An 11184-nucleotide genomic window follows, 5' to 3' on the forward strand; every position below is an offset into this window, starting at 1 on the left:
CACCATTTGACTTCCAAACATAAAATGTGCTATTTAATACTTGTGAGTCACTAAATTTAAAAAAATTGATGCTATGGTTCGCTGACATAAATCACATCCTCAATTATATGTGTATTTAAACGTATTCAAAAATCAAAATTATGTCGTGCTCCACAATTATCTACGTGTATATCCCAAAATATTTTCTCATAATTTTCTACTAAATATTTATAAAACATAATCTGTGCTTGGTGCCAAAATATAAAATAATAATACATATTAATATTTCATTCTATATAAAATTCACACATAATATTTATCTGTGCCTTCTATTGCCACTCAAAATGTGATACTGATAAAAATTATAAAATTAGAAATGTAACATAAGTCTATATTCATGAGATATAAGTCCCAAATATAAATACTTAATGTGATCCAAATCAATATTTGTGAATTCCTGTGTGTTCTTATTGCAATTTTGCTATGCGCTCACCTCCTTATAAGCCTAATGATTAGGCTTACTTCACTTTGTGTTCACAATTGGAACCTGGTGTAATTTCTTAGTATGCTGTTTAATGGATAGTGGATATCCCCTGGGAGCTCCTTGGTAATCCTCTCCTCCTGTGTAGGAATCCCTGTTGGGATCTCTCCCCCCTTTCCTGCTGCTGACTTTCTCCTCCATCTCCCCGATCTGTCCTGGATTCTCCTCCGTGTCAGTGTGTAAAGAAAAAAAGACATAGTGCCTTATCCTTTTAAAACACTTTAATATGTGCCCAATATTGCACTCACATAATTTAAAAACAACATGCGCTTTGTATATACAGATAATTCCTCTCTGTGTGCACCGCACACAGCCTATACTCGCCGTCCCGGGTGTGTGGTGACGTCAGAGCTCCTCCTGTACGCATTACGCCACAGGTCCACGTGGCTTCATCAGGGTGATGCGATTGGACGTTCACTTCACCCATACTGATTTATATATGTGCTTTCCGCCATTTTCTTGTGGTATTCCTGGTCGCGGCCATCTTTTTTGGGGCCAAGTAACTAATTGGGGCCAAGTAACTAATCATTAGGCTTATAAGGAGGTGAGCGCATAGCAAAATTGCAATAAGAACACACAGGAATTCACAAATATTGATTTGGATCACATTAAGGATTTATATTAGGGACCTTTATCTCACAAATATAGACTTATGTTACATTTCTAATTTATTATTTTACAATATAATTTTTATCAGTATCACATTTTGAGTGGCAATAGAAGGCACAGATAAATATTATGTGTGAATTTTATATAGATTGAAATATTAATGTGTATTATTATTTTATATTTTGGCACCAAGCGCAGATTATTTTTTTTATAAATATTTAGTAGAAAATTATGAGAAAATATTTTGGGATATACACGTAGATAATTGTGGAGCGCGACATTATTTAGATTTTTAGATTTTTTACTTCCAAACATGCTGTGTTTTATGGCATCAAAAGAGTTCAATTTTGGTCTCATCTGACCAGACTATATTCTCTCAGTATTTCAAAGGCTTGTCTAAATTTTGTGCAGCGAACTTTAAACAAGCTTTGACATGCTTTATCTTCAGCATGGATCTTGCTGGTGAGCGCGCATACAGCTTATGGTGGTTGAGTGCATTACTTAGTTTTCTTTGAAACAATTGTACCTGCTAATTCCAGGTCTTTCTGAAGCTCTCCACAAGTTGTCCTTGACTCTTGGACAACTCTTTTTACTCCTCTGTCCGAAACTTTGTGAGGAGCACCTGGTCGTGGCTGGTTTATGGTGAAATGCTGTTCTTTCCACTTCAAGATTATGGCCCTTCCAGTGCTCACTGGAACATTCAGAAGTTTAGAAGTCCTTCTGAAACCAATGACATCAGTTTGTTTTGCAACAATAAGGTTGCGAGGGTCTTGAGAGAGCTCTCTGTTTTTACCCATCATGAGATGTTTCTTGTGTGATGCCTTGGTAATGAGACACCTTTTTATAGGTCATTAGTTGAGACTGAAATATCTGAAATTAATTTGCAGTGACATCTCCCCCATCTCCCCTTTACCACCACCTACCACCCTTTTCTTTTCCCTTAGCTCCCCGTTCCTCATCACACCTGAGTCTCCTCAGGATATCCTTCTCCTTCTTCCTATCTTACTTTTCCCTTTTTAACTACACATATCCTCTCGTCTCCTCTTACTCTAATTTTCCCATTTCAGAATATTTATTTGATCTCTTAAACTCATCCCATTTTTCCCACCTTCCTCGAAATCTCTCCATTTTATCTTCCTCCATTTTATATATATAGTGTACCTTACTTATCCAGTCTCTTATTTTCGGTACCTCTTGTTCCTGCCAAAATTTGGGTATCAATTCATTTGCTGCGCTTATAAGGTGAAATATTACCGAATTTTTATATTTTTCTACTAGCTAAGCATTTTTAATTAGTTTCTGCCACCTAGTTTCCACCACCTTCATATCTACAGCCCCATGTGCTAATCTTAAGATTTTCTTTTTTTTGTTGCTCATCAAGTGATATTCCTAGTTCCCTTTCCTATTTCTCCATATACAGGAGGGGAGTGACTTCTGTTATTACAGGAAGAATTTTATGAATTCGAGAAATACTGTGCTTCCTTTCCCTGCATGTGCTAAACTACTGTTCAAATGGGTTCAATTCCTCTGTTGTCCTTAAGGGCTTAGGAAGCATTGCCACAAAGTGTCTTATTTGAAAATATCACCATTCATCTAATCTAGAAAACAACTCCTTCTTGTTTTTCAGCTCCTGAAGGGAGCAGATTTCTTCACCACTCATTATATCTTTTAACTGTGCATCCCCTCTTCTTATCCAATTACCCAAAATATTTTCTTTCCCTGGTGGGGAAAAATCTGTACCCACCAACAGCATCAACATGGAATTGAACTCCCATCCCATTTGCTTGTGAAGTACATCCCAAATTCTTAATACATTTTGTGTATAAGTGCTCGTGCTCTCTGCTAATCTACGATATTGATGTGGTAACCACACCATCCTATTCAATTGTGTCCTTCTTAGTGTATTTTCTATATTTTCCCAACTTTTCCCAAGTGCATTATGTGTCCAATCAAAAATACGTGATAATAATACTGAGTGATAATATCTCTTAAAATCCGGCGTCTCTAAAACCCCCTCCTTGTCTCTACAGAGCACTTCATAACTTATTCTTGTTTAGTATCAAGATTCAAGTCCTTTTCAACGTCAATGGGATTCACTGGGTTTTGAGATTTCTAATCAGAATCTCTGATATCCAACCCTCTAGAAATCTAACCCAGGCAGATTTGTCCATTCCTACTAGTCAGTTGACCTGGGTGAAAAAAGGGAGCCCACAAGATAGTTGGCCTTTGATGTCAAAATTATAAATGCTTCATACAGAACATTTAATTTTTTTCCTGCTCCTCACCTGGCTTAGCATATTGTGATAACATGTAAGTAACTTTATTAGAAAATAACTATTTCTACTGTTGATGTGAAAGATAGGTGAATGAAAGGGATGGCCAACATTGTGAACGTTCATTTTACAAAATTTTTAGCAAAATCAGGACTGTTTTATTGAACATTTCACCATTAGATGAAATACCCCAGTCAATATGATTTATATTTTGGTGGGTTTTTAAGGTTGTCTCATACCAAAAAATACTAACTGTAAACTAATGGTAACTATAATGGCACCCCTAAACTTTGGAATAACACTAATACTGATCCTAATCCTACTGATAACCAAAACCCTAACATTTGCTTATACACAAAGTCATGTGGCCAACATATCAGCATTGTCATGGCAAACAGCAAAACTGCATGGTTAAAATACTCAATTAAATTCCCAGAACACATAAATCAGTAATTTAGCCAAAAATCAAAGCCTCATCTAAAGTACTGTTTATCTAAAGCCAAATCTTTTTTTTAGTTTTGGACTGAGTAAGTAATGGTTCCTTCTTTTATTTTTTATGTTGCTATCTGTATACCATTGCAGAGATTTTGTTTCACTTGGTACCACACACAAACAACGGAAAGTGAAAGAAAATCTCTAAAAAAGTTGTCTGATAGACAGTTATCTTTGAAAAAGTTGTCCTTACTGGAAGACTTCCCTCTTTATTCCTGCTCTGGTGAAAGTGCTCATGTGGAAATAGAATTTTCATGATTTTAGCATTGCGGTAGAAGAAAGAAAATAATGTACAGTGCATTTTTTAAAATGCTTAAAATTAAAATGAAAAAAATGTAATTTAAAACCTTAAATATTTGTTTTGGAATTGTTTCTGTACAAGTAGTCCTGTAGTTTGTGTGATGTCTGGATTCTTCAGTCAGTGATAAATCAGATAGTCAGATTTACTGCCAGCAGCACCATCAGAAAACACCTGAGAAGATATATAGCACAGTTATACACAGAGAGACTTCTCTAAATGTAACAATGTCAGTAAAGATCAGATACAATTTTATATCTACAACCCCAACAACATTCTTGTCTATGCTTGGATGAAGTACCTGTGCGGCCTCTACAAAATCTGTAGCCATGGTCCCCTTTCCAAGACGGAAGGGCTGGGCCCTGGGGAATTTTGCGTGCACTCACTGCCTCTTTCACATGTATCCCTTTTGATAGTTAGAAACTGAACAACTTGACATTTTCTTTTTACTCTCTTGGAGTAGATGAATGAAAAGACTTTAGCAGCCTTGTGACAGTGCAGGGTCAGGCCTATTTTCATGCTGCTTAAATAATCCATCTAGTTTATACTACGGCCAGAGGCTCCACATCCCTGTGGTTATCTATTAAATTCCTTTCCTGCCATCTCTATGCAATTTTATTTCTAATAAGTCTTCCCAATCAATGGGCCTACAAACCTCTTTCCTCACCCCACACCCCTCTAGCCCTAGTCTTTTGCAACCCGGAGTTTACTGCCAGACTTTTACTGAAATAGTGCAGGTGGTAGATTAATAAAGTCCTTCTACAAACAGGAGACATCTTTAATAATGATAAACCATACATGCTGCAACACTATTGTGAGAAATTGCAATTGCCTTCCACTGAAACCTTTTTGTGTAACCAAATCATATCCTTTGTGCAAACTAAACTTAAATCAGTTGTGGGACTGCTAACCCTTACAACCTTTGAGTTATCCAATCTATCTAGACTGTCAATCTAGAGACTATGCTTCACTTACCGACCCGAATTGCAATCTCCCCTATAGGACTCTTTGGGGAAAAGATATGACTATCTCTCTTAGATTAAATGAATGTCAGGACACTGCTCATGCGTTATCCAAAATATCTAACAATACAATATTGATAGAATCTAATTCTAAAACACTAATGAGATGGTACCTGGTACACACAAGGATTAAGAAAATACATTCCTCTGCATCTTTTGATGAACTGGGGACCATGTATCATGTGGCAATGTCCTAAATTATCCATATTCTGGATTAGAATGTTTAATCTCATACATTCGGTGACAGAAGTGAATATTCGTAGAACTCCTGAACAAGCTTTATTTCAGAAACGACCTCCAGAGGTCCCAAAGAAATCCACAAGATTGATTCTGCATATGACTTTAGCATCTAAGATCACCATTGCAAAACATTGGAAGTAGCCTATGATACTTCTCGTTTATGTTAAGCGCAAACTGAATTGGATCATGGTAATGATAGGTTCACCTGCACTCTCCAAAACAAGACCACGAAGTTTGAAAAGATATGAGATCCATGGATCAAGTATTTGTCCATTGACTAGGGAGTCCTGGGGTGATTAGGTTGTGCTCTCAAGTGCGTCCAGACTGGGCCTGTTTGGCTTCTATCCCCCCCTACCTTCCCCCTTTTTTCCCCTTGTAATCTTTATTGTTTGTGCCACCAGTATAGATGTTATGGCTTGTTGTGCTCTTAGTTCATCTACCACTACTACAACAAATTCATTCACTGTTTCATGATCATTGCTCAAACATTCTCACATTATTGGTGTACATGTTATTTAACTTTTATCTAATGCTTGATCTCCACTATACTTGTTATGGATGACTCATGTTCCTTAGTATTTTGAATATCTGAGAGACTTTGTTTATATTTACAATGTTATTTCTGACTACTCGAAAATCCAATCAAAAAAATTGATCCCTCTGATGAAGCTATGCCCTGTGGCATAGCGCGGAAAAAATGGAGCCGATGACATAGGACATTATCTCTGGGGAGTAGGGCAGAAGAAAATGCCAAGTAGTTGTGTAAGTGAACTCAGCACTTTAAGGATAAGTTCACCTTTTGAACAAAAATAATAAATGCACATTTTTTTCCAGGTAAAAAAATTTACATTTATTATTTTTGTCCAAAGGAGCCTGGAAAGCATTGCACCAGCGACCTGTCAGAATATCTGCTTGCCATAGCGGATGTACGGTCAAGCTAATATACTGACAGGAAGCTTCAATAACTACAAGCCTACAGCCGCAAAGGCTATCGGGACTTGCAGTTCATTCATTTACGGAAGTCTGTGAATAAATGACGTGGCTGCGTGGGTGGAGCCCTGCACGGCTGCGCTGTTTTCAAATTTGACAGATAGTACGGGGAGACTTTTACCCATATTATCTGTCAGAGGGAAGGGGGGGCAGCAGGTGAACTTACCCTTTAACCACTTGCCTACCAGGCACTTATACCCCCTTCCTTACCAAGCCAATTTTCAGCTTTCAGCGCTGCCGCACTTTGATTGACAATTGCGCGGTCATGCAACATTGTACCCATATGAAATTTTGATCATTTTTTTCTCACAAATAGAGATTTCTTTTGGTGGTATTTAATCGCCACTGGGCGCTTTACTTTTTGCGCTATAAATTAAAAAAGTGCAAAAAATTTGAAAAAAAAAAAAGTTTGTTTCTTTTATAAAATTTTTCAAACAGGTATTTTTTCTCCTTCACTGATTTGCGTTGATGAGGCGGCACTGATGGGCACTGATAGGCGGCACTGATGGGCACTGATAGGCAGCACTAAAGGGCACTGATAGGCAGTACTAATGAGGTGGCACGGATAGGCGGCACTGATAGACAGCACTAATTAGGGGTCACGGATAGGCGGCACTGATAGACAGCACTAATGAGGTGTCACGGATAGGCGGCACTAATATGCAGCACTGATAGGCGGCACTGATAGGTGACACTGATGATGGGTACTGATAGACGGCACTGACTGGCATCACTTCTGGGCACTGACTGGCGGCACTGACTGGCACAACCCCTGGGCACTGACTGGTGGCACTGACTGGCAGCACTGCTGGGCTGCACTGGTGGGTGGCACTGGTGGGCAGCACTGGTGGATGGGCACAGGTGGGTGGCACTGGTGGGCACAGGTGGGTGGCACTGGTGGGCACAGATGGGTGGGCACAGGTGGGTGGCACTGCTGGGCACATGTAGGTGGCACTTCTGGGCACAGGTAGGTGGCACTGCAGAGTGGCACAGGTGGGTGCACTGCTGGGCACAGGTGGGGGCACTGCTGGGCACAGGTGGGGGCACTGCTGGGAACGGGTGGGCGGGGCTAGTGGGCGCACTGCTGGGCGGAACTTGCGGGTGTCACTGCTGGGCACCGATCATCAGGGCACTGATCATCAGTGCCCTGATGATCGGTGCCGATCCCCGCTCTGACAACTGCCGGTTCTCGGCAGTACTTTCCTCACGATCTGACAGCGTGAGGAAAGTGCAGCCGAGAACCGGCACTTGCCTTTCCCTGTGATCAGCGTGTCATTGGACACCGCTGATCACGTGGTAAAAGGCCGGTGGGATCGGCCTTTCACCACATCACGTGATCAGCTGTGTCCGTAGGACACAGCGATCACGGAGATCGCCGGGTGCGCGCCCCCTGGGGCGCGCAGGAGAGCGCGTTCTGGGAGGACGTCATATGACGTCCACTCAGAACTGGCCGGCCGCGGTGAAACCGTCATTCGGCTATGCGCGGTCGGCAAGAGGTTAAGGGGATACTGTTAGAGATCATTTTATATACTGCAATTGTTCCACAAGCTGCAGCCTTCATATACAGTATATTGCCCCCAGTGGCGGTCTTAAGTGTATTTATGCGGTTTATCTGTAGTGTACCAGTGGTAATGCACTTATTAATGTGAGTGTATTTTTAGCTTTTTATTTAATAAATAGTAACATTTTATGGAAAACACTATGATTTCTTTTATGCTTGGATTTATGGGCATCGTTTCTGTGCTTCCTGGAGTTTATCCTTGAGTGGATTACATGAAGAGAAGTTTCCAATTAGTTTTGACATATCCAACTTATCCCTGCGTACATGACTTGTTGTACATAGGTAAAAAAATTTGAGGTGGGCTGCTAGTGGTGAAGGGATACACAGCACAAGGCATTTCTTTTCACCACAGAGCATTTGGATAATGGAAGATTAGACTGTAATTTAACACATACACATGGACTTTAATTAGAATTGTGTTGGTTTTTGTATTTTATTTATTTGTATCACATATATGTTGGCTAAAGTGCAACTAAATCACTTTTTTTTAATAGAACTGTTACCTGTATATTGCAAGTGTCCACCATAGGAGCTCTCTGTAAAGAAAAAAACATAAAATATACAAAGCAGTGCCCTGGTATAGTGTAGTAAAACTTTATGTGAAGGGTTCAAAAGTGATGCACTCACTCATTTTAATTACTTAGGACACATTTCAAGGAAGCTTTCTCAACTCTTGATAAGTTCAGTTTGTTAATTTCCAAGTAACTGAGTCCTTTGAATGGTCAGTGGAGAAATGAGGACCAAAAGAGAAAGAGGTGAGTGACTGGAAGAGAGGAATGGGCATGCCCCACAGACCCAGGGTCCCCACAAACCTGATCCAAAGCTCTATCTCCTTCTGATCCAAACACTGGTGGTTGCAAGGGCAGTTTTTGGTTACACTTAAGTGATGTGTCAGAACAATTCAAATGATGTTTGCAAGTTTTCACATATCCAAACAAGTCATCTCAAATTGAGACTGCATGGTCCAATAATCTTTCCAGGAGTCATCTGTCAGAGGAGACAGGGACCCAAACAGCTGTTTGTGTTTGTCATGCAGTCTTAATGGAAGGCAACACATTTGAACAATGTCTCATGTCTGGGCAAGATGAGGAAGGTTAAGGAGCAAAAAAGGCAACAATTAATGCTTCTGATGGGGTCAGGTGTGGGACAACCAGAAATGTTAGATGTCAGCGGCAGCTGGAGAGCTTCAATAAAGCAATGTTCCAGGCCTCCTATCTTTTTGCCAAGGATGCCTTAGAGTTGTGGAACTACCTCCTTGGGGGTTGCTGTTAAATTTGGGTCCCCATATAGTCCTACACAGCCAGTCAATCTGCATTTTTCATCTTTTTATTGAGGGGATTAAACTTAGATGGGGAAAGGGGTGTATAGGATGCCCAAGAGAACTGAAATCTGATGACAAACTTCCTGAACTATTCACAGCTTATTCTCTCTGACACACAGTCTCTGCTGGAGTGCTAGCCAGCAGCTCCAGTTGTAGTACCCCAGACCCTAGATAAACTCCTCTTCACCTTGCAATCTGTAGGTTTTCCTTACTGAGCAGGGGATCTGGCTCCTGTTCCTTTAAATAAGGTATAGAGTAACTAGCAGGGGGCTAATCTGGTTTCTCACCAGAGTGCTCATTCCCCTATCCACTCAGGGGGTGTAGGTGTACTCACTCAGATCCTCTCCTGCACAGCTTGTGGAATGGCTGCTGCTACCATGCTTATCAGCTGAGTGGCTCCTTTCTTGCCACACTGGTGGTACTCTCTCAGTGGACCAGTGAGTCCTGATATTTCCACCTCTCTGACTCTAGGGTCGCAGGTAGGACCCATCCCAGCAAGCTTCCTGACAGCCTTATTCCTCCAGCCTCACATTTTCCTGACTCACTCCTCTCCAACTCCCCTCCTCTCCTCCTGTACAAAACAGACTCTAACACTTTTAAGGGAGTCCAGCCCCTTTCCAAGCCCCATGTTGGGGATTGGCTGACCTGTAGCCCAACCCCTCTGACTATCTCACCTAAGCTGCTAATCAGCTCCTCTGTAGCCATCATGGTCTAGCTCCACCTAGTGTAAGTAGGAGGATGATACAGAGCCATCATAAGAAGCTAGCCCAGGGTTGCTTTGGGGGTGTAGGCTTTCATTCCTGAGAACAAATCCTCTTCCTGCATTGGTGTCAGTAGCACTAAGAAAATAAGCTGCATTGGTTTTGTTGGGAGTCTCGCTGACATCAATGCAAGAAAGGGCATTTTTTTCATGCACAGTTGTGGGTACAGCACAGTGTTTAGAAAGGAGCATAAAATGTACAGTACATCATACAGAATGAGCCTGTGTGGAACAGGGGATATAAAATGAACTGTAAAGAATGAAGCCGGGAGATATATAAAATAAACAAGCAGGAACCTGTATTAGTGATGGAAAAGTTCTGGCTGATCCTCCAACAAGATCCGCCCCTCTCTTCAACAAGGACCACCCCTTACCTGAGCCTCTGCCCCTCCAATCAGGTAAGTGCTTTTCCAGAGGGTTTGCAGATTCCGATAAGTCCCCTGCCTGCAGACCCCCACAATCACCTGTGAGGATTGTGGGGAAGAGGCTCTTGTCCTCATCAACATGGGATCAAGGTGCTTTGCCAGAGGGGTTATCCCTGGCAAGGTATTCATCCCCCGCATATTGAGGGCATGTGGCTTGGTATGATTCAGAAGGAGGGCCCAAGTGCTTGTTCCTGTTTCCTGGCCAGCCAGGCTGCATGCTGGGATTAGGGATCAGGTATGGATTTTTAGAGGACCCATTTAAAATCCACTCCAGACTCAAAAAGTCTGGCATGAATTTTCAGGGGATGCTACAAATTTTTTTTAAAATGTGCTGCAACATTTAGAAGAAAAACAAAATTATACAGATTAAATTGGCAGCAAATGACATTTCATTGTTGCCTTTGTTTTTAAAAACACAGACCCCTCCAAAGATGCTACTTTTTGACAACTCTTTACCTATTAGCCCAAAAAATGGGAATTTTTTATTTGACAGATTCTTTGAAGTTTGCTGAACCTTGCTGGGACTGAACTCAGGGCAGGTAAGCTCATCCCTGCTTAAAATACCAACCCAGAATTGATATGCAAACAATGGAAATTAAAAATGGGGAGTAAAACAGTGGGACAACTTTCTTAAATCTCTTGAGGACAAGGACTTTACAGCCTTGTCCTGTGA

This window comes from Staurois parvus, unplaced genomic scaffold, assembly GCF_062004578.1.
Source record: "Staurois parvus isolate SC_StPar_1 unplaced genomic scaffold, SC_StPar_1.0 ptg000813l, whole genome shotgun sequence".
Taxonomy (NCBI): domain Eukaryota; kingdom Metazoa; phylum Chordata; class Amphibia; order Anura; family Ranidae; genus Staurois; species Staurois parvus.